The sequence below is a fragment of the Dendrobates tinctorius genome, unplaced genomic scaffold (assembly GCF_039654945.1).
Source record: "Dendrobates tinctorius isolate UK_male_01 unplaced genomic scaffold, ASM3965494v1 ptg000250l, whole genome shotgun sequence".
NCBI classification, from domain to species: domain Eukaryota; kingdom Metazoa; phylum Chordata; class Amphibia; order Anura; family Dendrobatidae; genus Dendrobates; species Dendrobates tinctorius.
Window position 1 is genome coordinate 22,669,578 of NW_027361917.1, and position 18,953 is coordinate 22,688,530.

The window sequence follows — 18,953 nt, forward strand, 5'->3', positions numbered from 1 at the left end:
CACAGTTACGGTACACTATTTTGGGAACTGATATTTTGGGAGCAATGGGAATTGTTGTTGATTTATGTAACAAAGTCTTGTGGCGGAAGAAAGAAGCCACTATCTGTTCTGTAATTGTCCCTGTAGAGGAGGAGGAGAGTCATAAATTACCCATTGCTAGCTTCGGATTAGGTGCTAATGAAAATGTTGAAAACACTGACAATGATGCTTTAAAGAATGAATTGAAGCAAAAGTTCCCTGAATTGTGGATCTCAAAGAAAACTGATTGTGGGTTAATGCAAACTCAGGTTAAAATTGATGGTGAAAAACTGCCACCTTTCCAGCGTCAGTACCGTATTCCGGAGGACGTAATCCCTTACATAAGGGTAGCAGTCAGTGAATTGGAGAAACAAGGTGTTGTTGTGAAAGGTAATTCTCCATGTAACAGTCCTATTCTACCTGTAAAAAAGGAAGATGGCAGTTTTCGAATGGTAGTAGACCTGAGACTTGTAAATAAGTACACTCCCTCAGCTGCTCACCTTGTTGCATCTGTCCCTGAAGTTATGTCGCAGCTGAGGAGTGATTGTAAAGTATTTTCTTGTTTGGATTTTGCAAATGGCTTTTTCTCAGTACCCCTAACACCTGAATCTGCACTCCGCTTCGCATTCACTTTTGAAAATGTGCAATACTTGTTCACGCGGCTGCCCATGGGATTTCACAGTTCTCCTGTGTATTTCCATCAGGCATTGGCTCAGATGTTAGAACCCCTGGGGTGTGGAGACAAAGTCTTACAGTATGTGGATGATTTGTTGATTCAAACTGTCGATGAATGTGAACACAGAGAAACCCTTGAAAATGTTTGTCAGGCTTTACAAAATGCAGGACTCAAAATGAGTCTAGATAAAGTACAATTGATGAAATCAGAGGTTAAATTTCTGGGTGTGTCTGTCTCGGCAGAAGGAAAGAAGCCCATGCATGATAGGGTTAAAGCTATTCAGGCTGTCCCCATACCAACTAACATTACTGAACTCAGAAAATTTTTGGGTCTCATTAATTTTTCCAGAGAATTCATTGAAGATTTTGCTTATTTGGCTAAACCACTTTATGATTTATTGAAAAATGTTGATAATGACTTTGACCCTGTAAATGTAGAGGGAGCAGCCTTACAGGCTTTTGAGGGATTGAAACGCGCCCTTACGGCAGCTGCTGCATTGATTAACCCTGATCCTTCCCAGCCTTTCTACATTCAGACTCACACTGGTGATATCTCTATTTCTTCAGTGCTCCTACAAAAATGGCCCAAAGAAAGCCCAGAAGTGTCTAGTCAGTTGTATGCCTTAGGTTATTATTCTAGGTTGCTTACTCCCGTGGAAAAAGGATTCACTCAGTGCATGAAGCACCTACTGAGCGTGCACTGGACTATGAATCAAGTGAAACATATAGTGGGATTCGCTCCTTTAATTCTACAAACCCCGCACGTCACTTTAAAAACTTTGCTGAAAGGAAAAGCTTCAGGTATCAATTCACAGAGAATGGCCCAATGGATCATTGATTTTGAGACTAGAGACTTACAAGTCGAAGTGGGTGAGAAATATCACTTAGCCCAAATGATGCAGTATGCAGGAAAAAGTCACGATTGTCAAATTGAACAGGCTAATGTCACTCCCTCTCCCTTCAGAGCAGACTTTCAAGAGGGAATCCCCTGTGCCTATATCGACGGAGCTCGCTATTGGCATGAGGGGCATTACGTCACAGGCTTCGCTGTGTGGTTTCCAGCTAAGCCATTGCTGCTGCAGTATAAACTCCCTGGTCATTTCTCCGCTCAAAGAGCTGAGTTGGAAGCAGCTTTACAGGTCATTCTCGTGTGTCCAGAGCCAATGAATATCTTCAGTGATAGCGCATATGTCGTGTCGTCACTCACTTTATATCTTAATGTATGGGCCCTTAGGGGGATGGTTGATTCTCAGAACAAGCCCTTGCAGCATGCAGACATTCTAAAACAAATTGAGCAACGGGGTAAAGAATTCCCAAAATTATGGTCCTTCTGTAAAATCAAGGGACATCAGAGGTTGATTCCTGACCCCCACATCCTTGGTAATGCATATGTAGATCACGCGGCCAAGGAGGCTGCACTCACAGGCGACGACAAATATCCTCAAGAAGGCATCGCTGCAGTCACTGAGAAACCCCGAGACCCCCCCTCCCTTGTTTTTTCTCCTTTGCAGGATCTCATAAAAGCACAGGAGAAGGAGGGTGACTCATCCCTGTTCAATTCCCTCGAGTCCCTGCCCATTGAGGGGGAGTGCTTGTACTACAAACGGGTTAATGATAGACTAGTGCTTTACATCCCAACAATAATGGTTAAGTCTTTGCTCAAATTTTCAAGCTAAAAAGGTGATTAAAATGGTTCATATCAATCAGTATAGACTTCTTAATTATTTTACTGAGATTTCTGGTAAGGACTGATACTCCACTCTTTTTTTCTATTTCCTCCAGGTCAGCTGAAGATTTTCATATTCGACTCCTGGGACCATGAACCTATTGGATGATCAGGAGAAGATGTTTCACACTATACAGTGGGACTCTGATAGTGTGAGAGGGGGAGAAGATAAGGAAAATCCAGAAGACAAAGAATGAGAAGAAAAAGACCAAAAGAATTGAAAAGACCAAAAGACTTGACTATTTGTGCAACTTATTTTTTCGGGACTATTTGAATTATTTTTTTATTATGTGTTTGTTTTATGTTTAGGGACATTTGCCTTACACACACACGTGCATAAAGTGCTGAATTACCTCAATATTCTTATTTTCAGTAATTCACCCATGAATATTACAGTACTGTATGTTGTACTCTGGATAGAGTACAAGAGGGGGACTTGTAAGAGAATGGTCAGTCATAATATACTGAGCGGCCATGTTGTCTCTAGCAGCCATTTTGTTGAAAGTTAGAGAAGATTCAACTTTTACAAAAGAGCTGATAAAATGTATTAAATGGAGGATGGAAAATGAGATCATGTCTCCTAGCAACCTCAGCCGATGTGCGTAGAGGAAGATTGGATCAATCAATAGGGTCACAGGTTACCAAATATATGGTCAGTATGCTTATACGTGATAGTGTGGTAGCGAAGAGTAGAGTAGTTAAAATGTCAGGATGTAAGAATTTAGGGACCTAGACTGGAGACAATGATAAGATTTTAGGACAGTAGCCATAGATACCAATGACTTATGGGTTTTAGTGTTGCTTGAAGAAATGTTAATTAATATCTTCGTATTATGTCATTATATTCTCTGTTCTAAACCACGTTTCTGTAGATTACCATGAAAACGCCTTAGAATTATAATGTTAACGCCCTCTGCGGCAAAATGCAGCTTTCTTTGTTCTGATAATGTATAAGATGCCCCTGTTACTGTCGATCGGGGCCATTCCATCGCCATCATGCCACTGTGCCTCACCATGGCCAGGGCACAGAGCCTTATCACCGCCAGACCTCCTAGCAAATCTCTGCCTGTCTGAATTCCTGTTTTTGCCCGCATATTCCAACTCCTCTGTTATTCTGTATCTGTCTTGCTGTGTATCTCCGAATAAACCTTCAACCTCAGCTTGATAAGAGATCGTCTGTGGAACTTCTTCCCGACTCTTCCAGCTCTCAGTAGGACTTTTTCTTACAGAGAGAAGCAAAACTGAGTTTTGTGGCAATTTTTGCACGCTCCAGCTTGCTGGGACTTCCTTAAATGGCTTCAACAACAGAATGAAGGAATGAATGGGTGGGGTTTTGGTGGGAGACTGTACTCTGGGGCTGCTGGGAAATGTCTCTCATTTGAATATTGTAGCTCTGGATGGCCTTCTTCCAGGCAGCGGGACATGTGACTCTCTGGGAGCACGATGGAGCTGATCACGGAGCAACCTGTGGAAAATGGGCTGTGTGTTGCAGTTTTTGTTTTTCCATAGCAAAACCACGCACCCACTTCTAGGTGGTCTCCCTGGGCCTAATGAGGGTTGCGGCCATGTTGGTAGGTCTGGAGGAAGCCTTTGCCCAGTATACTTTGGCTTTTCTTCAGAACGTAAAAATCTTTCGCCTTTTACTAAAGATTTCCGTGGAGAGAAGCAAAACTGAGTTTTGTGGCAATTTTTGCACGCTCCAGCTTGCTGGGGCTTCCTTAAATGGGATCAACAACAGAATGAAGGAATGAGTGAGTGGGGTTTTGGTGGGAGACTGTACTCTGGGGCTGCTGGGAAATGTCTCTCATTTGAATATTGTAGCAGTGGATGGCCTTCTTCCAGGCAGCGGGACATGTGACTCTCTGGCAGCAAGATGGAGCTGAACATGGAGCAGCCAGCGGAAAATGGGCTGTGTGTTGCCGTTTTTGTTTTTCCATAGCCAAACCACGTACCCACTTCTAGGTGGTCTCCCTAGGCCAAATGAGAGCTGTGCCCATGGTGGTAGGTCAGGAGGAAGCCCTTGCCCAGTATACTCTGGCTTCTCTTCAGAACGTAAAAATCTTTCGCCTTTTACTAAAGATTTCCGTGGAGAGAAGCAAAACTGAGTTTTGTGGCAATTTTTGCACGCTCCAGCTTGCTGGGGCTTCCTTAAATAGGTTCAACAACAGAATGAAGGAATGAGTGGGTGGGGTTTTGGTGGGAGACTGTACTCTGGGGCTGCTGGGAAATGTCTCTCATTTGAATATTGTAGCAGTGGATGGCGTTCTTCCAGGCAGCGGGACAGGTGACAATTTGGCAGCAAGATGTAGCTGAACACGGAGCAGCCTGCGGAAAATGGGCTGTGTGTTGCCGTTTTTGTTTTTCCATTGCCAAACCACGCACCCACTTCTAGGTGGTCTCCCTGGGCCAAATGAGGGCTGTGCCCATGGTGGTAGGTCAGGAGGAAGCCCTTGCCAAGTATACTCTGGCTTTTCTTCAGAACGTAAAAATCTTTCACCTTTTACTAAAGATTTCCGTGGAGAGAAGCAAAACTGAGTTTTGTGGCAATTTTTGCACGCTCCAGCTTGCTGGCGCTATGGGTTTAACAACAGAATGAAGGAATGAGTGGGTGGGGTTTTGGTGGGAGACTGTACTCTGGGGCTTAAGGGAAATGCCTCTCATTTGAATATTGTAGCAGTGGATGGCCTTCTTCCAGGCAGCGGGACATGTGACTCTCTGGCAGCAGGATGGAGCTGAACACGGAGCAGCCTGCAGAAAATGGGCTGTGTGTTGCCGTTTTTGTTTTTCCATAGTCAAACCATGCACCCACTTCTAGGTGGTCTCCCTGGGCCAAATGAGGGCTGTGCCCATGGTGGTAGGTCAGGAGGAAGCCCTTACCCAGTATACTCTGGCTTCTCTTCAGAACGTAAAAATCTTTCGCCTTTTACTAAAGATTTCCGTGGAGAGAAGCAAAACTGAGTTTTGTGGCAAATTTTGCACGCCCCAGCTTGCTGTGGCTTCCTTAAATGGTTTCAACAACAGAATGAAGGAATGAGTGGGTGGGGTTTTGGTGGGAGACTGTACTCTGGGGCTTATGGGAAATGCCTCTCATTTGAATATTGTAGCAGTGGATGGCCTTTTTTCCAGGCAGCGGGACATGTGACTCTCTGGCAGCACGATGGAGCTGAACACGGAGCAGCCTGCGGAAAATGGGCTGTGTGTTGCCATTTTTGTTTTTCCATAGCCAAACCACGCACCCACTTCTAGGTGGTCTCCCTGGGCCAAATGAGGGCTGTGCCCATGGTGGTAGGTCAGGAGCAAGCCCTTGCCCAGTATACTCTGGCTTCTCTTCAGAATGTAAAAATCTTTCGCCTTTTACTAAAGATTTCCGTGGAGAGAAGCAAAACTGAGTTTGGTGGCAATTTTTGCATGCTCCAACTTGCTGGGGCTTCCTTAAATGGGTTCAACAACAGAATGAAAGAATGAGTGGGTGGGGTTTTGGTGGGAGCCTGTACTCTGGGGCTGATGGGAAATGCTTCTCATTTGAATATTGTAGCAGTGGATGGCCTTCTTCCAGGCAGCCGGACATGTGACTCTCTGGCAGCAGGATGGAGCTTAACACAGAGCAGCCTGCGGAAAATGGGCTGTGTGTTGCCGTTTTTGTTTTTCCATAGCCAAACCACGCACCCACTTCTAGGTGGTCTCCCTGGGCCAAATGATGGCTGCGGCCATGGTGGTAGGTCAGGAGGAAGCCCTTGCGCCGTATAATCTGGCTTTTCTACATAATGTAAAAATCTTTTGCCTTTTACTAAAGATTTCCGTGGAGAGAAGCAAAACTGAGTTTTGTGCCAATTTTTGCACGCTCCAGCTTGCTGGGGCTTCCTTAAATGGGTTTAACAACAGAATGAAGGAATGAGTGGGTGGGGTTTTGATGGGAGACTGTACTCTGGGGCTGCTGGGAAATGTTTCTCATTTGAATATAGTAGCCGTGGATGGCCTTTTTTCAGTCAGCGGGACACGTGACGCTCTGCCAGCAGGATGGAGCTGAACACGGAGCAGCCTGCGGAAAATGGGCTGTGTGTTGCCGTTTTTGTTTTTAAATCGCCAAACCACGCACCCACTTCTAGGTGGTCTCCCTGGGCCAAATGAGGGCTGCGGCCATGGTGGTAGGTCAGGAGGAAGCCCTTGCGCAGTATACTCTGGCTTTTCTTCAGAACGTAAAAATCTTTCGCCTTTTACTAAAAATTTCCGTGGAGAGAAGCAAAACTGAGTTTTTTGGCAATTTTTGCACGTTCCAGCTTTCTTGGGCTTCCTTAAATGGGTTCAACAACAGAATGAAGGGATGAGTGGGTGGGGTTTTGGTGGGAGACTGTACTCTTGGGCTGATGGGAAATGTATCATTTGAATATTGTAGCAGTGGATGGCCTCCTTCCAGGCAGCGGGACATGTGACTCTCTGGCAGCACGATGGAGCTGAACACGGAGCAGCCTGCGTAAAATGGGCTGTGTGTTGCCGTTTTTGTTTTTCCATAGCCAAACCAAGCACCCACTTCTAGGTGGTCTCCCTGGGCCAAATGAGGGCTGTGCCCATGGTGGTAGGTCAGGAGGAAGCCCTTGCTCAGTATTCTCTGGTTTTTCTTCATAACTTAAAAATTTTTCGCCTTCTAATAAAAATTTCCGTGCAGAGGAGCAAATCTGAGTTTTGTGTCAATTTTTGCACGCTCCAGCTTGCTGTGGCTTCCTTAAATGGGTTCAACAACAGAATGAAGGTATGTGTGTGGGGTTTTTGGTGGGAGACTGAGCTGTGGCATTGCGGGAAAATGGCCCTCATTTGAATATAGTAGCCGTGGATGGCCTTCTTTCAGTCAGCGGGACACGTGACGCTCTGGCAGCAGGATGGAGCTGAACACGGAGCAGCCTGCGGAAAATGGGCTGTGTGTTGCCGTATTTGTTTTTCCATCGCCAAACCAAGCACCCACTTCTAGGTGGTCTCCCTGGGCCAAATGAGGGTTGTGCCCATGGTGGTAGGTCAGGAGAAAGCACTTGCCCAGTGTTCTCTAGCTGCTCTTCAGAACGTAAAAATCTTTCGCCTTTTACTAAAGATTTCCGTGGAGAGAAGCAAAACTGAGTTTTGTTGCAATTTTTGCACGAACCAGCTTGCTGTGGCTTCCTTAAATGGGTTCAACAACAGAATGAAGGAATGAGTGGGTGGGGTTTTGGTGGGAGACTGTACTCTGGGGCTGATGGGAAATGCCTCTCATTTGAATATTGTAGCAGTGGATGGCCTGCTTCCAGGCAGCGGAACATGTGACTCTCTGGCAGCACGATGGAGCTGAACACGGAGCAGCCTGCGGAAAATGGGCTGTGTGTTGCCGTTTTTGTTTTTCCATAGCCAAACCACGCACCCACTTCTAGGTGGTCTCCCTGGGCCAAATGAGGGCTGTGCCCATGGTGGTAGGTCAGTAGGAAGCCCTTACCCAGTATACTCTGGCTTTTCTTCAGAACGTAAAAATCTTTCGCCTTTTACTAAAGATTTCCGTGGAGAGAAGCAAAACTGATTTTTGTGGCAATTTTTGCACGCTCCAGCTTGCTGGCGCTATGGGTTCAACAACAGAAAGAAGGAATGAGTGGGTGGGGTTTTGGTGGGAGACTGTACTCTGGGGCTTATGGGAAATGCCTCTCATTTGAATATTGTAGCAGTGGATGGCCTTCTTCCAGGCAGCTGGACATGTGACTCTCTGGCAGCAGGATGGAGCTGAACACGGAGCAGCCTGCGGAAAATGGGCTGTGTGTTGCCGTTTTTGTTTTTCCATAGTCAAACCATGCACCCACTTCTAGGTGGTCTCCCTGGGCCAAATGAGGGCTGTGCCCATGGTGGTAGGTCAGGAGGAAGCCCTTGCCCAGTATACTCTGGCTTTTCTTCAGAACGTAAAAATCTTTCGCCTTTTACTAAAGATTTCCGTGGAGAGAAGCAATACTGAGTTTTGTGGCAATTTCTCCGCGCTCTAGCTTGTAGTGGCTTCCTTAAATGGGTTCTACAACAGAATGAAGGAATGAGTGGGTGGGGTTTTGGTGGGAGACTGTACTCTGGGGCTGCTGGGAAATGTCTCTCATTTGAATATTGTAGCAGTGGATGGCGTTCTTCCAGGCAGCGGGACAGGTGACGATCTGGCAGCAAGATGGAGCTGAACACGGAGCAGCCTGCGGAAAATGGGCTGTGTGTTGCCGTTTTTGTTTTTCCATAGCCAAACCACGCACCCACTTCTAGGTGGTCTCCCTGGGCCAAATGAGGGCTGTGCCCATGGTGGTAGGTCAGGAGGAAGCCCTTGCCCAGTATACTCTGGCTTCTCTTCAGAACGTAAAAATCTTTCGTCTTTTACTAAAGGTTTCCGTGGAGAGAAGCAATACTGAGTTTTGTAGCAATTTTTGCACGCTCCAGCTTGCTGGGGCTTCCTTAAATGGGTTCAACAACAGAATGAAGGAATGAGTGGGTGGGGTTTTGGTGGGAGACTGTACTCTGGGGCTGCTGGGAAATGTCTCTCATTTGAATTTTGTAGCAGTGGATGGCCTTCTTCCAGGCAGCGGGACATGTGACTCTCTGGCAGCAGGATGGAGCTGAACACGGAGCAGCCTGCGGAAAATGGGCTGTGTGTTGCCGTTTTTGTTTTTCCATAGCCAAACCACGCACCCACTTCTAGGTGGTCTCCCTGGGCCAAATGAGGGCTGCGGCCATGCTGGTAGGTCAGGAGGAAGCCCTTGCGCAGTATACTCTGGCTTTTCTTCAGAATGTAAAAATCTTTTGCCTTTTACTAAAGATTTCCGTGGAGAGAAGCAAAACTGAGTTTTGTGGCAATTTTTGCACGCTCCAGCTTGCTGGGGCTTCCTTAAATGGGTTCAACAACAAAATGAAGGAATGAGAGGGTGGGGTTTTGGTGGGAGACTGTACTCTGGGGCTGCTGGGAAATGTATCTCATTTGAATAATGTAGCAGTGGATGGCCTTCTTCCAGGCAGAGGAACATGTGACTCTCTGGCAGCACGATGGAGCTGAACACGGAGCAGCCTGTGGAAAATGGGCTGTGTGTTGCCGTTTTTGTTTTTCCATAGCCAAACCACGCACCCACTTCTAGGTGGTCTCCCTGGGCCAAATGAGGGCTGTGCCCATGGTGGTAGGTCAGTAGGAAGCCCTTGCCCAGTATACTCTGGCTTTTCTTCAGAACGTAAAAATCTTTCGCCTTTTACTAAAGATTTCCGTGGAGAGAATCAAAACTGAGTTTTGTGGCAATTTTTGCACGCTCCAGCTTGCTGGGACTTCCTTAAATGGGTTCAACAAAAGAATGAAGGAATGAGTGGGTGGGGTTTTGGTGGGAGACTGTACTCTGGGGCTGCTGGGAAATGTCTCTCATTTGAATATTGTAGCTCTGGATGGCCTTCTTCCAGGCAGCGGGACATGTGACTGTCTGGCAGCACGATGGAGCTGAACACGGAGCAACCTGTGGAAAATGGGCTGTGTGTTGCCGTTTTTGTTTTTCCATAGAAAAACCACGCACCCACTTCTAGGTGGTCTCCCTGGGCCTAATGAGGGTTGCGGCCATGTTGGTAGGTCTGGAGGAAGCCTTTGCCCAGTATACTCTGGCTTTTCTTCAGAACGAAAAAACCTTTTGCCTTTTACTAAAGATTTCGGCGGAGAGAAGCAAAACTGAGTTTTCTGGCAATTTTTGCACGCTCCAGCTTGCTGGGGCTTCATTAAATGGGTTCAACAACAGAATGAAGGAATGAGTGGGTGGGGTTTTGGTGGGAGACTGTACTCTGGGGCTGATGGGAGATGCCTCTCATTTGAATATTGTAGCAGTGGATGGCATTCTTCCAGGCAGCGGGACATGTGACTCTCTGGCAGCACAATGGAGCTGAACACGGAACAGCCTGCGGAAAATGGGCTGTGTGTTGCCTTTTTTGTTTTTCCATAGCCAAACCATGCACCCACTTCTAGGTGGTCTCCCTGGGCCAAATGAGGGCTGTGCCCATGGTGGTAGGTCAGGAGGAAGCTCTTGCTCTGTATACTCTGGCTTCTCTTCAGAACGTAAAAATCTTTCGCCTTTTACTAAAGATTTCCGTGGAGAGAAGCAAAACTGAGTTTTGTGGCAATTTTTGCACGCTCCAGTTTGCTGGGGCTACCTTAAATGGGTTCAACAACAGAAACAAGGAATGAGTGGGTGGGGTTTTGGTGGGAGACTGTACTCTGGGGCTGATGGGAGATGTCTCTCATTTGAATATTGTAGCAGTGGATGGCCTTCTTCCAGGCAGCGGGACATGTGACTTTCTGGCAGCAGGATGGAGCTGAACACGGAGCAGCCTGCGGAAAATGGACTGTGTGTTGCCGTTTTTGTTTTTCCATAGCCAAACCACGTACCCACTTCTAGGTGGTCTCCCTAGGCCAAATGAGAGCTGTGCCCATGGTGGTAGGTCAGGAGGAAGCCCTTGCCCAGTATACTCTGGCTTCTCTTCAGAACGTAAAAATCTTTCTCCTTTTACTAAAGATTTCCGTGGAGAGAAGCAAAACTGAGTTTTGTGGCAATTTTTGCACGTTCCAGCTTGCTGGGGCTTCCTTAAATGGGTTCAACAACAGAATGAAGGAATGAGTGGGTGGGGTTTTGGTGGGAGACTGTACTCTGGGGCTGCTGGGAAATGTCTCTCATTTGAATATTGTAGCAGTGGATGGCGTTCTTCCAGACAGCGGGACAGGTGACAATCTGGCAGCAAGATGGAGCTGAACACGGAGCAGCCTGCGGAAAATGGGCTGTGTGTTGCCGTTTTTGTTTTTCCATAGCCAAACCACGCACCCACTTCTAGGTGGTCTCCCTGGGCCAAATGAGGGCTGTGCCCATGGTGGTAGGTCAGGAGGAAGCCCTTGCCCAGTATACTCTGGCTTCTCTTCAGAACGTAAAAATCTTTCGCCTTTTACTAAAGATTTCCGTGGAGAGAAACAAAACTGAGTTTTGTGGCAATTTTTGCACGCTCCAGCTTGCTGGGGTTTCCTTAACTGGGTTCAACAACAGAATGAAGGAATGAGTGGGTGGATTTTGGTGGGAAACTGTACTATGGGGCTGCTGGGAAATGTCTTTCATTTGAATATTGTAGCAGTGGATGGCCTTCTTCCAGGCAGCGGGACATGTGACTCTCTGGCAGCAGGATGGAGCTGAACACAGAGCAGCCTGCGGAAAATGGGCTGTGTGTTGCCGTTTTTGTTTTTCCATAGCCAAACCACGCACCCACTTCTAGGTGGTCTCCCTGGGCCAAATGAGGGCTGTGCCCATGGTGGTAGGTCAGTAGGAAGCCCTTGCCCAGTATACTCTGGCTTTTCTTCAGAACGTAAAAATCTTTCGCCTTTTACTAAAGATTTCCGTGGAGAGAAGCAAAACTGAGTTTTGTGGCAATTTTTGCACGCTCCAGCTTGCTGGCGCTATGGGTTCAACAACAGAATGAAGGAATGAGTGGGTGGGGTTTTTGTGGGAGACTGTACTCTGGGGCTGCTGGGAAATGTCTCTCATTTGAATATTGTAGCAGTGGATGGCGTTCTTCCAGGCAGCGGGACAGGTGACAATCTGGCAGCAAGATGGAGCTGAACACGGAGCAGCCTGCGGAAAATGGGCTGTGTGTTGCCGTTTTTGTTTTTCCATAGCCAAACCACGCACCCACTTCTAGGTGGTCTCCCTGGGCCAAATGAGGGCTGTGCCCATGGTGGTAGGTCAGGAGGAAGCCCTTGCCCAGTATACTCTGGCTTCTCTTCAGAACGTAAAAATCTTTCGCCTTTTACTAAAGATTTCTGTGGAGAGAAGCAAAACTGAGTTTTGTGGCAATTTTTGCACGCTCCAGCTTGCTGGGACTTCCTTAAATGGGTTCAACAACAGAATGAAGGAATGAGTGGGTGGGGTTTTGGTGGGAGACTGTACTCTGGGGCTGATGGGAGATGCCTCTCATTTGAATATTGTAGCAGTGGATGGCCTTCTTCCAGGCAGCGGGACATGTGACTTTCTGGCAGCAGGATGTAGCTGAACACGGAGCAGCCTGCGGAAAATGGGCTGTGTGTTGCCATTTTTGTTTTTCCATAGCCAAACCACGCACCCACTTCTAGGTGGTCTCCCTGGGCCAAATGAGGGCTGTGCCCATGGTGGTAGGTCAGGTGGAAGCCCTTGCCCAGTATACTCTGGCTTCTCTTCAGAATTTAAAAATCTTTCGCCTTTTACTAAAGATTTCCGTGGAGAGAAGCAACACTGAGTTTTGTGGCAATTTTTGCACGCTCCATCTTGCTGGGGTTTCCTTAAATGGGTTCAACAACAGAATGAAGGAATGAGTGGGTGGGGTTTTGGTGGGAGACTGTACTCTGGGGCTGCTGGGAAATGTCTCTCATTTGAATATTGTAGCAGTGGATGGCGTTCTTCCAGGCAGCAGGACAGGTGACTCTCTGGCAGTAAGATGGAGCTGAACACGGAGCAGCCTGCGGAAAATGGGCTGTGTGTTGCCGTTTTTGTTTTTCCATAGCCAAACCACGCACCCACTTCTAGGTGGTCTCCCTGGGCCAAATGAGGGCTGCGTCCATGGTGGTAGGTATGGAGGAAGCCCTTGCTCAGTATACTCTGGCTTTTCTTCAGAACGTAAAAATCTTTTGCCTTTTACCAAAGATTTCCGTGGAGAGAAGCAAAACTGAGTTTTGTGGCAATTTTTGCACGCTCCAGCTTGCTGGGGCTTCCTTAAATGGGTTCAACAACAGAATGAAGGAATGAGTGGGTGGGGTTTTGGTGGGAGACTGTATTCTGGCGCTGATGGGAAATGCCTCTCATTTGAATATTGTAGCAGTGGATGGCATTCTTCCAGGCAGCGGGACATGTGACTCTCTGTCAGTAGGATGGAGCTGAACACGGAGCAGCCTGCGGAAAATGGGCTGTGTGTTGCCGTTTTTGTTTTTCCATAGCAAAACCACGCACCCACTTCTAGGTGGTCTCCCTGGGCCAAATGAGGGCTGTGCCCATGGTGGTAGGTCAGGAGGAAGCCCTTGCCCAGTATTCTCTGGCTTTTTTTCAGAATGTAAAAATCTTTCACCTTTCACTAAAGATTTCCGTGGAAAGAAGCAAAACTGAGTTTTGTGGCAATTTTTGCACGCTCCGGCTTGCTGGGGCTACCTTAAATGGGTTCAACAACAGAATGAAGGAATGAGTGGGTGGGGTTTTGGTGGGAGACTGTACTCTGTGCTGATGGGAGATGCCTCTCATTTGAATATTGTAGCAGTGGATGTCCTTCTTCCAGGCAGCGGGACATGTGACTCTCTGGCAGCACGATGGAGCTGAACACGGAGCAGCCTGCGGAAAATGGGCTGTGTGTTGCCGTTTTTGTTTTTCCATAGCAAAACCACGCACCCACTTCTAGGTGGTCTCCCAGGGCCAAATGAGGGCTGTGCCCCTGGTGGTAGGTCAGGAGGAAGCCCTTGACCAGTATACTCTGGCTTCTTTTCAGAACGTAAAAATCTTTCGCCTTTTACTAAAGATTTCCGTGGAGAGAAGCAAAACTGAGTTTTGTGGCAATTTTTGCACGCTCCAGCTTGCTGGGGCTACCTTAAATGGGTTCAACAACAGAATGAAGAAATGAGTGGGTGGAGTTTTGGTGGGAGACTGTACTCTGGGGCTGATGGGAGATGCCTCTCATTTGAATATTGTAGCAGTGGATGGCCTTCTTCCAGGCAGCGGGACATGTGACTTTCTGGCAGCACGATGGAGCTGAACACGGAGCAGCCTGCGGAAAATGGGCTGTGTGTTGCCGTTTTTGTTTTTCCATAGCCAAACCACGCACCCACTTCTAGGTGGTCTCCCTGGGCCAAATGAGGGCTGTGCCCATGGTGGTAGGTCAGGAGGAAGCCCTTGCCCAGTATACTCTGGCTTCTTTTTAGAACGTAAAAATCTTTCACCTTTTATTAAAGATTTCCGTGGAGAGAAGCAAAACTGAGTTTTGTGGCAATTTTTGCACGCTCCAGCTTGCTGGGGCAACCTTAAATGGGTTCAACAACAGAATGAAGGAATGAGTGGGTGGGGTTTTGGTGGGAGACTGTACTCTGGGGCTGATGGGAGATGCCTCTCATTTGAATATTGTAGCAGTGGATGGTCTTCTTCCAGTCAGCGGGACATGTGAGTTTCTGGCAGGAGGATGAAGCTGAACACGGAGCAGCCTGCGGAAAATGGGCTGTGTGTTGCCGTTTTTGTTTTTCCATAGCCAAATCACGCACCCACTTCTAGGTGGTCTCCCTGGGCCAAATGAGGGCTGCGGCCATGGTGGTAGGTCAGGAGGAAGCCCTTGCGCAGTATACTTTGGCTTTTCTTCCGAACGTAAAATTCTTTCACCTTTTACTAAAGATTTCCATGGAGAGAAGCAAAACTGAGTTTTGTGGCAATTTCTGCACGCTCCAGCTTGCTGGGGCTTCCTTAAATGGGTTCAACAACAGAAGGAAGGAATGAGTGGGTGGGGTTTTGGTGGGAGACTGTACTCTGGGGCTGCTGGGAAATGTCTCTCATTTGAATATTGTAGCAGTGGATGGAGTTCTTGCAGGCAGCGGGACAGGTGACAATCTGGCAGCAAGATGGAGCTGAACACGGAGCAGCCTGCGGAAAATGGGCTGTGTGTTGCCGTTTTTGTTTTTCCATAGTCAAACAACGCACCCACTTCTAGGTGGTCTCCCTGGGCCTAATGAGGGCTGTGCCCATGGTGGTAGGTCAGGAGGAAGCCCTTGCCCAGTAAGCTCTGGCTTCTTTTCAGAATGTAAAAATCTTTCGCCTTTTACTAAAGATTTCCGTGGAGAGAAGCAAAACTGAGTTTTGTGGCAATTTTTGCACGCTCCAGCTTGCTGGGGCTACCTTAAATGGGTTCAACAGCAGAATGAAGGAATGAGTGGGTGGGGTTTTGGTGGGAGACTGTTCTCTGGGGCTGATGGGAGATGCCTCTCATTTGAATATTGTAGCAGTGGATGGCCTTCTTCCAGGCAGCGGGACATGTGACTTTCTGGCAGCAGGATGGAGCTGAACACGGAGCAGCCTGCGGAAAATGGGCTGTGTGTTGCCGTTTTTGTTTTTCCATAGCCAAACCACGCACCCACTTCGAGGTGGTGTCCCTGGGCCAAATGAGGGCTGTGCCCATGGTGGTAGGTCAGGAGGAAGCCCTTGCCCAGTATACTCTGGTTTCTCTTCAGAACGTAAAAATCTTTCGCCTTTTACTAAAAATTTCCGTGGAGAGAAGCAAAACTGAGTTTTGTGGCAATTTTTTCAAGCTCCAGCTTGCTGGGGCTTCCTTAAATGGGATCAACAACAGAATGAAGGAATGAGTGGGTGGGGTTTTGGTGGGAGACTGTACTCTGGGGCAGCTGGGAAATGTCTCTCATTTGAATATTGTAGCAGTGGATGGCCTTCTTCCAGGCAGCGGGACATGTGACTCTCTGGCAGCACGATGGAGCTGAACACGGAGCAGCCTGCGGAAAATGGGCTGTGTGTTGCCGTTTTTGTTTTTCCATAGCAAAACCACGCACCCACTTCTAGGTGGTCTCCCTGGGCCAAATGAGGGCTGTGCCCATGGTGGTAGGTCAGGAGGAAGCATTTGCCCAGTACACTCTGGCTTCTCTTTAGAACGTAAAAATCTTTCGCCTTTTACTAGACATTTACGTGGAGAGAAGCAAAACTGAGTTTTGTGGCAATTTTTGCACGCTCCAGCTTGCTCGGGCTTCCTTAAATGGGTTCAACAACAGAATGAAGGAATGAGTGGGTGGGGTTTTGGTGGGAGACTGTATTCTAGGGCTGATGGGAAATGCCTCTCATTTGAATATTGTAGCAGTGGATGGCATTCTTCCAGGCAGCGGGACATGTGACTCTCTGGCAGCAGGATGGAGCTGAACATGGAGCAGCCTGTGGAAAATGGGCTGTGTGTTGCCGTTTTTGTTTTTCCATAGCCAAACCACGCACCCAGTTCTAAGTGGTCTCCCTGGGCCAAAAGAGGGCTGCGTCCATGGTGGTAGGTCAGGAGGAAGCCCTTGCCTAGTATACTCTGGCTTCTTTTCAGAACGTAAAAATCTTTCACCTTTTACTAAAGTTTTCCGTGGAGAGAAGCAAAACTGAGTTTTGTGGCAATTTTTCCACGCTCCAGCTTGCTGGGGCTTCTTTAAATGGGTTCAACAACAGAATGAAGGAATGAGTGGGTGGGGTTTTGGTGGGAGACTGTATTCTGGGGCTGATGGGAGATGCCTCTCATTTGAATATTGTAGCAGTGGATGGCCTTCTTCCAGGCAGCGGGACATGTGAGTTTCTGGCAGCAGGATGAAGCTGAACACGGAGCAGCCTGCGGAAAATGGGCTGTGTGTTGCCGTTTTTGTTTTTCCATAGCCAAACCACGCACCCACTTCTAGGTGGTCTCCCTGGGCCCAATGAGGGCTGTGCCCATGGTGGTAGGTCAGGAGGAAGCCCTTGCCAAGTATAGTCTGGCTTCTCTTCAGAACGTAAAAATCTTTCGCCTTTTACTAAAGATTTCCGTGGAGAGAAGCAAAACTGAGTTTTGTGGCAATTTTTGCACGCTCCAGCTTGCTGGGGCTTCCTTAAATGGGTTCAACAACAGAATGAAGGAATGAGTGGGTGGGGTTTTGGTGGGAGACTGTATTCTGGGGCTGATGGGAAATGCCTCTCATTTGAATATTGTAGCAGTGGAAGGCATTCTTTCAGTCAGCGGGACATGTGACTCTCTGTCAGCAGGATGGAGCTGAACACGGAGCAGCCTGCGGAAAATGGGCTGTGTGTTGCCGTTTTTGTTTTTCCATAGCCAAACCATGCACCCACTTCTAGGTGGTCTCCCTGGGCCAAATGAGGGCTGTGCCCATGGTGGTAGGTCAGGAGGAAGCCCTTGCCCAGTATATTCTGGCTTGTCTTCAGAACGTAAAAATCTTTTGCCTTTTACTAAAGATTTCCGTGGAGAGAAGCGAAACTGAGTTTTGTGGCAATTTTTGCACGCTCCAGCTTGCTGGGGTTTCCTTAAATGGGTTCAACAACAGAATGAAGGAATGAGTGGGTGGGGTTTTGGTGGGAGACTGTACTCTGGGGCTGCTGGGAAATGTCTCTCATTTGAATATTGTAGCAGTGGATGGCGTTCTTCCAGGCAGCGGGACAGGTGACTCTCTGGCAGCAAGATGGAGCTGAACACGGAGCAGCCTGCGGAAAATGGGCTGTGTGTTGCCGTTTTTGTTTTTCCATAGCCAAACCACGCACCTACTTCTAGGTGGTCTCCCTGGGCCAAATGAGGGCTGTGCCCATCGCGGTAGGTCAGGAGGAAGCCCTTGGCAGTATACTCTGGCTTCTCTTCAGAACGTAAAAATCTTTTGCCTTTTACTAAAGATTACCGTGGAGAGAAACAAAACTGAGTTTTGTGGCAATTTTTGCACGCTCCAGCTTGCTGGGGCTTCCTTAAATGGGTTCAACAACAGAATGAAGGAATGAGTGGGTGGGTTTTGGTGGGAGACTGTACTATGGGGCTGCTGGGAAATGCCTCTCATTTGAATATTGTAGCAGTGGATGGCATTCTTCCAGGCAGCGGGACATGTGGCTCTCTGGCAGCAGGATGGAGCTGAACACAGAGCAGCCTGCGGAAAATGGGCTGTGTGTTGCCGTTTTTGTTTTTCCATAGCCAATCCACGCACCCACTTCTAGGTGGTCTCCCTGGGCCAAATGAGGGCTGTGCCCATGGTGGTAGGTCAGGAGGAAGCCCTTGCCCAGTATACTCTGGCTTCTCTTCAGAACGTAAAAATTTTTCGCCTTTTACTAAAGATTTCCGTGGAAAGAAGCTAAACAGAGTTTTCTGGCAATTTTTGCACGCTCCAGCTTGCTGGGGCTTCCTTAAATGGTTTCAACAACAAAAGGAAGGAATGAGTGGGTGGAGTTTTGGTGGGAGACTGTACTCTGGGGCTGCTGGGAAATGTCTCTCATTTGAATATTGTAGCAGTGGATGGCCTTCTTCCAGGCAGCGGGACATGTGACTCTCTGGCAGCACGATGGAGCTGAACACGGAGCAGCCTGCGGAAAATGGGCTGTGTGTTGCCGTTTTTGTTTTTCCATAGCAAAATCACGCACCCACTTCTAGGTGGTCTCCCTGGGCCAAATGAGGGCTGCGACCATGGTGGTAGGTCAGGAGGAAGCCCTTGCGCAGTATTCTCTGGCTTTTCTTCAGAACGTAAAATTTTTTCGCCTTTTACTAAAGATTTTAATGGAGAGCAGCAAACCTGAGTTTTGTGGCAATTTTTGCACGCTCCAGCTTGTTGGGGCTTCCTTAAATGGGTTCAACAACAGAATGAAGGAATGAGTGGGTGGGGTTTTGGTGGGAGACTGTACTCTGGGGCTGCTGGGAAATGTCTCTCATTTGAATATTGTAGCAGTGGATGGCGTTCTTCCAGGCAGCGGGACAGGTGACAATCTGGCAGCAAGATGGAGCTGAACACGGAGCAGCCTGCTGAAAATGGGCTGTGTGTTGCCGTTTTTGTTTTTCCATAGTC

General features: G+C 47.9%; 35 non-coding genes across 35 annotated transcripts; all 35 read left to right on the forward strand.

Moving 5' to 3' along the window:
- The first annotated feature begins 4,018 nt into the window (after nucleotides 1-4,018).
- LOC141065092 (U5 spliceosomal RNA) lies at nucleotides 4,019-4,134 on the forward strand. Its single transcript, XR_012226237.1, has one exon. It is a non-coding gene; the product is annotated as a U5 spliceosomal RNA (small nuclear RNA).
- A 314-nt stretch (nucleotides 4,135-4,448) lies between these two features.
- Nucleotides 4,449-4,564, forward strand: LOC141065158 (U5 spliceosomal RNA). Its single transcript, XR_012226300.1, has one exon. It is a non-coding gene; the product is annotated as a U5 spliceosomal RNA (small nuclear RNA).
- A 314-nt stretch (nucleotides 4,565-4,878) lies between these two features.
- On the forward strand, nucleotides 4,879-4,994 carry LOC141064104 (U5 spliceosomal RNA). Its single transcript, XR_012225347.1, has one exon. It is a non-coding gene; the product is annotated as a U5 spliceosomal RNA (small nuclear RNA).
- A 307-nt stretch (nucleotides 4,995-5,301) lies between these two features.
- LOC141065238 (U5 spliceosomal RNA) lies at nucleotides 5,302-5,417 on the forward strand. The gene has a single exon (XR_012226372.1). It is a non-coding gene; the product is annotated as a U5 spliceosomal RNA (small nuclear RNA).
- A 315-nt stretch (nucleotides 5,418-5,732) lies between these two features.
- On the forward strand, nucleotides 5,733-5,848 carry LOC141064919 (U5 spliceosomal RNA). Its single transcript, XR_012226082.1, has one exon. It is a non-coding gene; the product is annotated as a U5 spliceosomal RNA (small nuclear RNA).
- Nucleotides 5,849-6,162: 314 nt separating this feature from the next.
- On the forward strand, nucleotides 6,163-6,278 carry LOC141064070 (U5 spliceosomal RNA). The gene has a single exon (XR_012225316.1). It is a non-coding gene; the product is annotated as a U5 spliceosomal RNA (small nuclear RNA).
- Nucleotides 6,279-6,592: 314 nt separating this feature from the next.
- LOC141064130 (U5 spliceosomal RNA) lies at nucleotides 6,593-6,708 on the forward strand. Its single transcript, XR_012225370.1, has one exon. It is a non-coding gene; the product is annotated as a U5 spliceosomal RNA (small nuclear RNA).
- Nucleotides 6,709-7,020: 312 nt separating this feature from the next.
- On the forward strand, nucleotides 7,021-7,136 carry LOC141064778 (U5 spliceosomal RNA). Its single transcript, XR_012225957.1, has one exon. It is a non-coding gene; the product is annotated as a U5 spliceosomal RNA (small nuclear RNA).
- Nucleotides 7,137-7,449: 313 nt separating this feature from the next.
- LOC141064632 (U5 spliceosomal RNA) lies at nucleotides 7,450-7,567 on the forward strand. The gene has a single exon (XR_012225825.1). It is a non-coding gene; the product is annotated as a U5 spliceosomal RNA (small nuclear RNA).
- Nucleotides 7,568-7,879: 312 nt separating this feature from the next.
- Nucleotides 7,880-7,995, forward strand: LOC141064047 (U5 spliceosomal RNA). The gene has a single exon (XR_012225297.1). It is a non-coding gene; the product is annotated as a U5 spliceosomal RNA (small nuclear RNA).
- A 307-nt stretch (nucleotides 7,996-8,302) lies between these two features.
- On the forward strand, nucleotides 8,303-8,417 carry LOC141064600 (U5 spliceosomal RNA). Its single transcript, XR_012225797.1, has one exon. It is a non-coding gene; the product is annotated as a U5 spliceosomal RNA (small nuclear RNA).
- A 315-nt stretch (nucleotides 8,418-8,732) lies between these two features.
- On the forward strand, nucleotides 8,733-8,848 carry LOC141065226 (U5 spliceosomal RNA). The gene has a single exon (XR_012226361.1). It is a non-coding gene; the product is annotated as a U5 spliceosomal RNA (small nuclear RNA).
- Nucleotides 8,849-9,162: 314 nt separating this feature from the next.
- On the forward strand, nucleotides 9,163-9,278 carry LOC141065165 (U5 spliceosomal RNA). Its single transcript, XR_012226307.1, has one exon. It is a non-coding gene; the product is annotated as a U5 spliceosomal RNA (small nuclear RNA).
- Nucleotides 9,279-9,592: 314 nt separating this feature from the next.
- On the forward strand, nucleotides 9,593-9,708 carry LOC141063863 (U5 spliceosomal RNA). The gene has a single exon (XR_012225132.1). It is a non-coding gene; the product is annotated as a U5 spliceosomal RNA (small nuclear RNA).
- Nucleotides 9,709-10,022: 314 nt separating this feature from the next.
- Nucleotides 10,023-10,138, forward strand: LOC141064583 (U5 spliceosomal RNA). The gene has a single exon (XR_012225781.1). It is a non-coding gene; the product is annotated as a U5 spliceosomal RNA (small nuclear RNA).
- Nucleotides 10,139-10,452: 314 nt separating this feature from the next.
- Nucleotides 10,453-10,568, forward strand: LOC141064924 (U5 spliceosomal RNA). The gene has a single exon (XR_012226086.1). It is a non-coding gene; the product is annotated as a U5 spliceosomal RNA (small nuclear RNA).
- Nucleotides 10,569-10,882: 314 nt separating this feature from the next.
- Nucleotides 10,883-10,998, forward strand: LOC141063803 (U5 spliceosomal RNA). The gene has a single exon (XR_012225078.1). It is a non-coding gene; the product is annotated as a U5 spliceosomal RNA (small nuclear RNA).
- A 314-nt stretch (nucleotides 10,999-11,312) lies between these two features.
- LOC141065213 (U5 spliceosomal RNA) lies at nucleotides 11,313-11,428 on the forward strand. Its single transcript, XR_012226349.1, has one exon. It is a non-coding gene; the product is annotated as a U5 spliceosomal RNA (small nuclear RNA).
- A 313-nt stretch (nucleotides 11,429-11,741) lies between these two features.
- LOC141065175 (U5 spliceosomal RNA) lies at nucleotides 11,742-11,857 on the forward strand. Its single transcript, XR_012226316.1, has one exon. It is a non-coding gene; the product is annotated as a U5 spliceosomal RNA (small nuclear RNA).
- Nucleotides 11,858-12,164: 307 nt separating this feature from the next.
- LOC141063660 (U5 spliceosomal RNA) lies at nucleotides 12,165-12,280 on the forward strand. Its single transcript, XR_012224950.1, has one exon. It is a non-coding gene; the product is annotated as a U5 spliceosomal RNA (small nuclear RNA).
- Nucleotides 12,281-12,594: 314 nt separating this feature from the next.
- Nucleotides 12,595-12,710, forward strand: LOC141063619 (U5 spliceosomal RNA). Its single transcript, XR_012224912.1, has one exon. It is a non-coding gene; the product is annotated as a U5 spliceosomal RNA (small nuclear RNA).
- Nucleotides 12,711-13,024: 314 nt separating this feature from the next.
- Nucleotides 13,025-13,140, forward strand: LOC141064938 (U5 spliceosomal RNA). The gene has a single exon (XR_012226098.1). It is a non-coding gene; the product is annotated as a U5 spliceosomal RNA (small nuclear RNA).
- Nucleotides 13,141-13,454: 314 nt separating this feature from the next.
- LOC141064704 (U5 spliceosomal RNA) lies at nucleotides 13,455-13,570 on the forward strand. The gene has a single exon (XR_012225890.1). It is a non-coding gene; the product is annotated as a U5 spliceosomal RNA (small nuclear RNA).
- A 313-nt stretch (nucleotides 13,571-13,883) lies between these two features.
- Nucleotides 13,884-13,999, forward strand: LOC141064841 (U5 spliceosomal RNA). The gene has a single exon (XR_012226011.1). It is a non-coding gene; the product is annotated as a U5 spliceosomal RNA (small nuclear RNA).
- Nucleotides 14,000-14,313: 314 nt separating this feature from the next.
- On the forward strand, nucleotides 14,314-14,429 carry LOC141064586 (U5 spliceosomal RNA). The gene has a single exon (XR_012225784.1). It is a non-coding gene; the product is annotated as a U5 spliceosomal RNA (small nuclear RNA).
- Nucleotides 14,430-14,743: 314 nt separating this feature from the next.
- LOC141064785 (U5 spliceosomal RNA) lies at nucleotides 14,744-14,859 on the forward strand. Its single transcript, XR_012225963.1, has one exon. It is a non-coding gene; the product is annotated as a U5 spliceosomal RNA (small nuclear RNA).
- Nucleotides 14,860-15,173: 314 nt separating this feature from the next.
- Nucleotides 15,174-15,289, forward strand: LOC141063770 (U5 spliceosomal RNA). The gene has a single exon (XR_012225049.1). It is a non-coding gene; the product is annotated as a U5 spliceosomal RNA (small nuclear RNA).
- Nucleotides 15,290-15,603: 314 nt separating this feature from the next.
- LOC141063755 (U5 spliceosomal RNA) lies at nucleotides 15,604-15,719 on the forward strand. Its single transcript, XR_012225035.1, has one exon. It is a non-coding gene; the product is annotated as a U5 spliceosomal RNA (small nuclear RNA).
- Nucleotides 15,720-16,033: 314 nt separating this feature from the next.
- On the forward strand, nucleotides 16,034-16,149 carry LOC141064731 (U5 spliceosomal RNA). The gene has a single exon (XR_012225915.1). It is a non-coding gene; the product is annotated as a U5 spliceosomal RNA (small nuclear RNA).
- A 314-nt stretch (nucleotides 16,150-16,463) lies between these two features.
- Nucleotides 16,464-16,579, forward strand: LOC141064451 (U5 spliceosomal RNA). Its single transcript, XR_012225661.1, has one exon. It is a non-coding gene; the product is annotated as a U5 spliceosomal RNA (small nuclear RNA).
- A 314-nt stretch (nucleotides 16,580-16,893) lies between these two features.
- Nucleotides 16,894-17,009, forward strand: LOC141063620 (U5 spliceosomal RNA). The gene has a single exon (XR_012224913.1). It is a non-coding gene; the product is annotated as a U5 spliceosomal RNA (small nuclear RNA).
- A 314-nt stretch (nucleotides 17,010-17,323) lies between these two features.
- On the forward strand, nucleotides 17,324-17,439 carry LOC141064352 (U5 spliceosomal RNA). Its single transcript, XR_012225571.1, has one exon. It is a non-coding gene; the product is annotated as a U5 spliceosomal RNA (small nuclear RNA).
- A 313-nt stretch (nucleotides 17,440-17,752) lies between these two features.
- LOC141063913 (U5 spliceosomal RNA) lies at nucleotides 17,753-17,868 on the forward strand. The gene has a single exon (XR_012225177.1). It is a non-coding gene; the product is annotated as a U5 spliceosomal RNA (small nuclear RNA).
- Nucleotides 17,869-18,181: 313 nt separating this feature from the next.
- On the forward strand, nucleotides 18,182-18,297 carry LOC141065093 (U5 spliceosomal RNA). Its single transcript, XR_012226238.1, has one exon. It is a non-coding gene; the product is annotated as a U5 spliceosomal RNA (small nuclear RNA).
- Nucleotides 18,298-18,611: 314 nt separating this feature from the next.
- LOC141064796 (U5 spliceosomal RNA) lies at nucleotides 18,612-18,727 on the forward strand. Its single transcript, XR_012225973.1, has one exon. It is a non-coding gene; the product is annotated as a U5 spliceosomal RNA (small nuclear RNA).
- The last annotated feature ends 226 nt before the right edge of the window (nucleotides 18,728-18,953 follow it).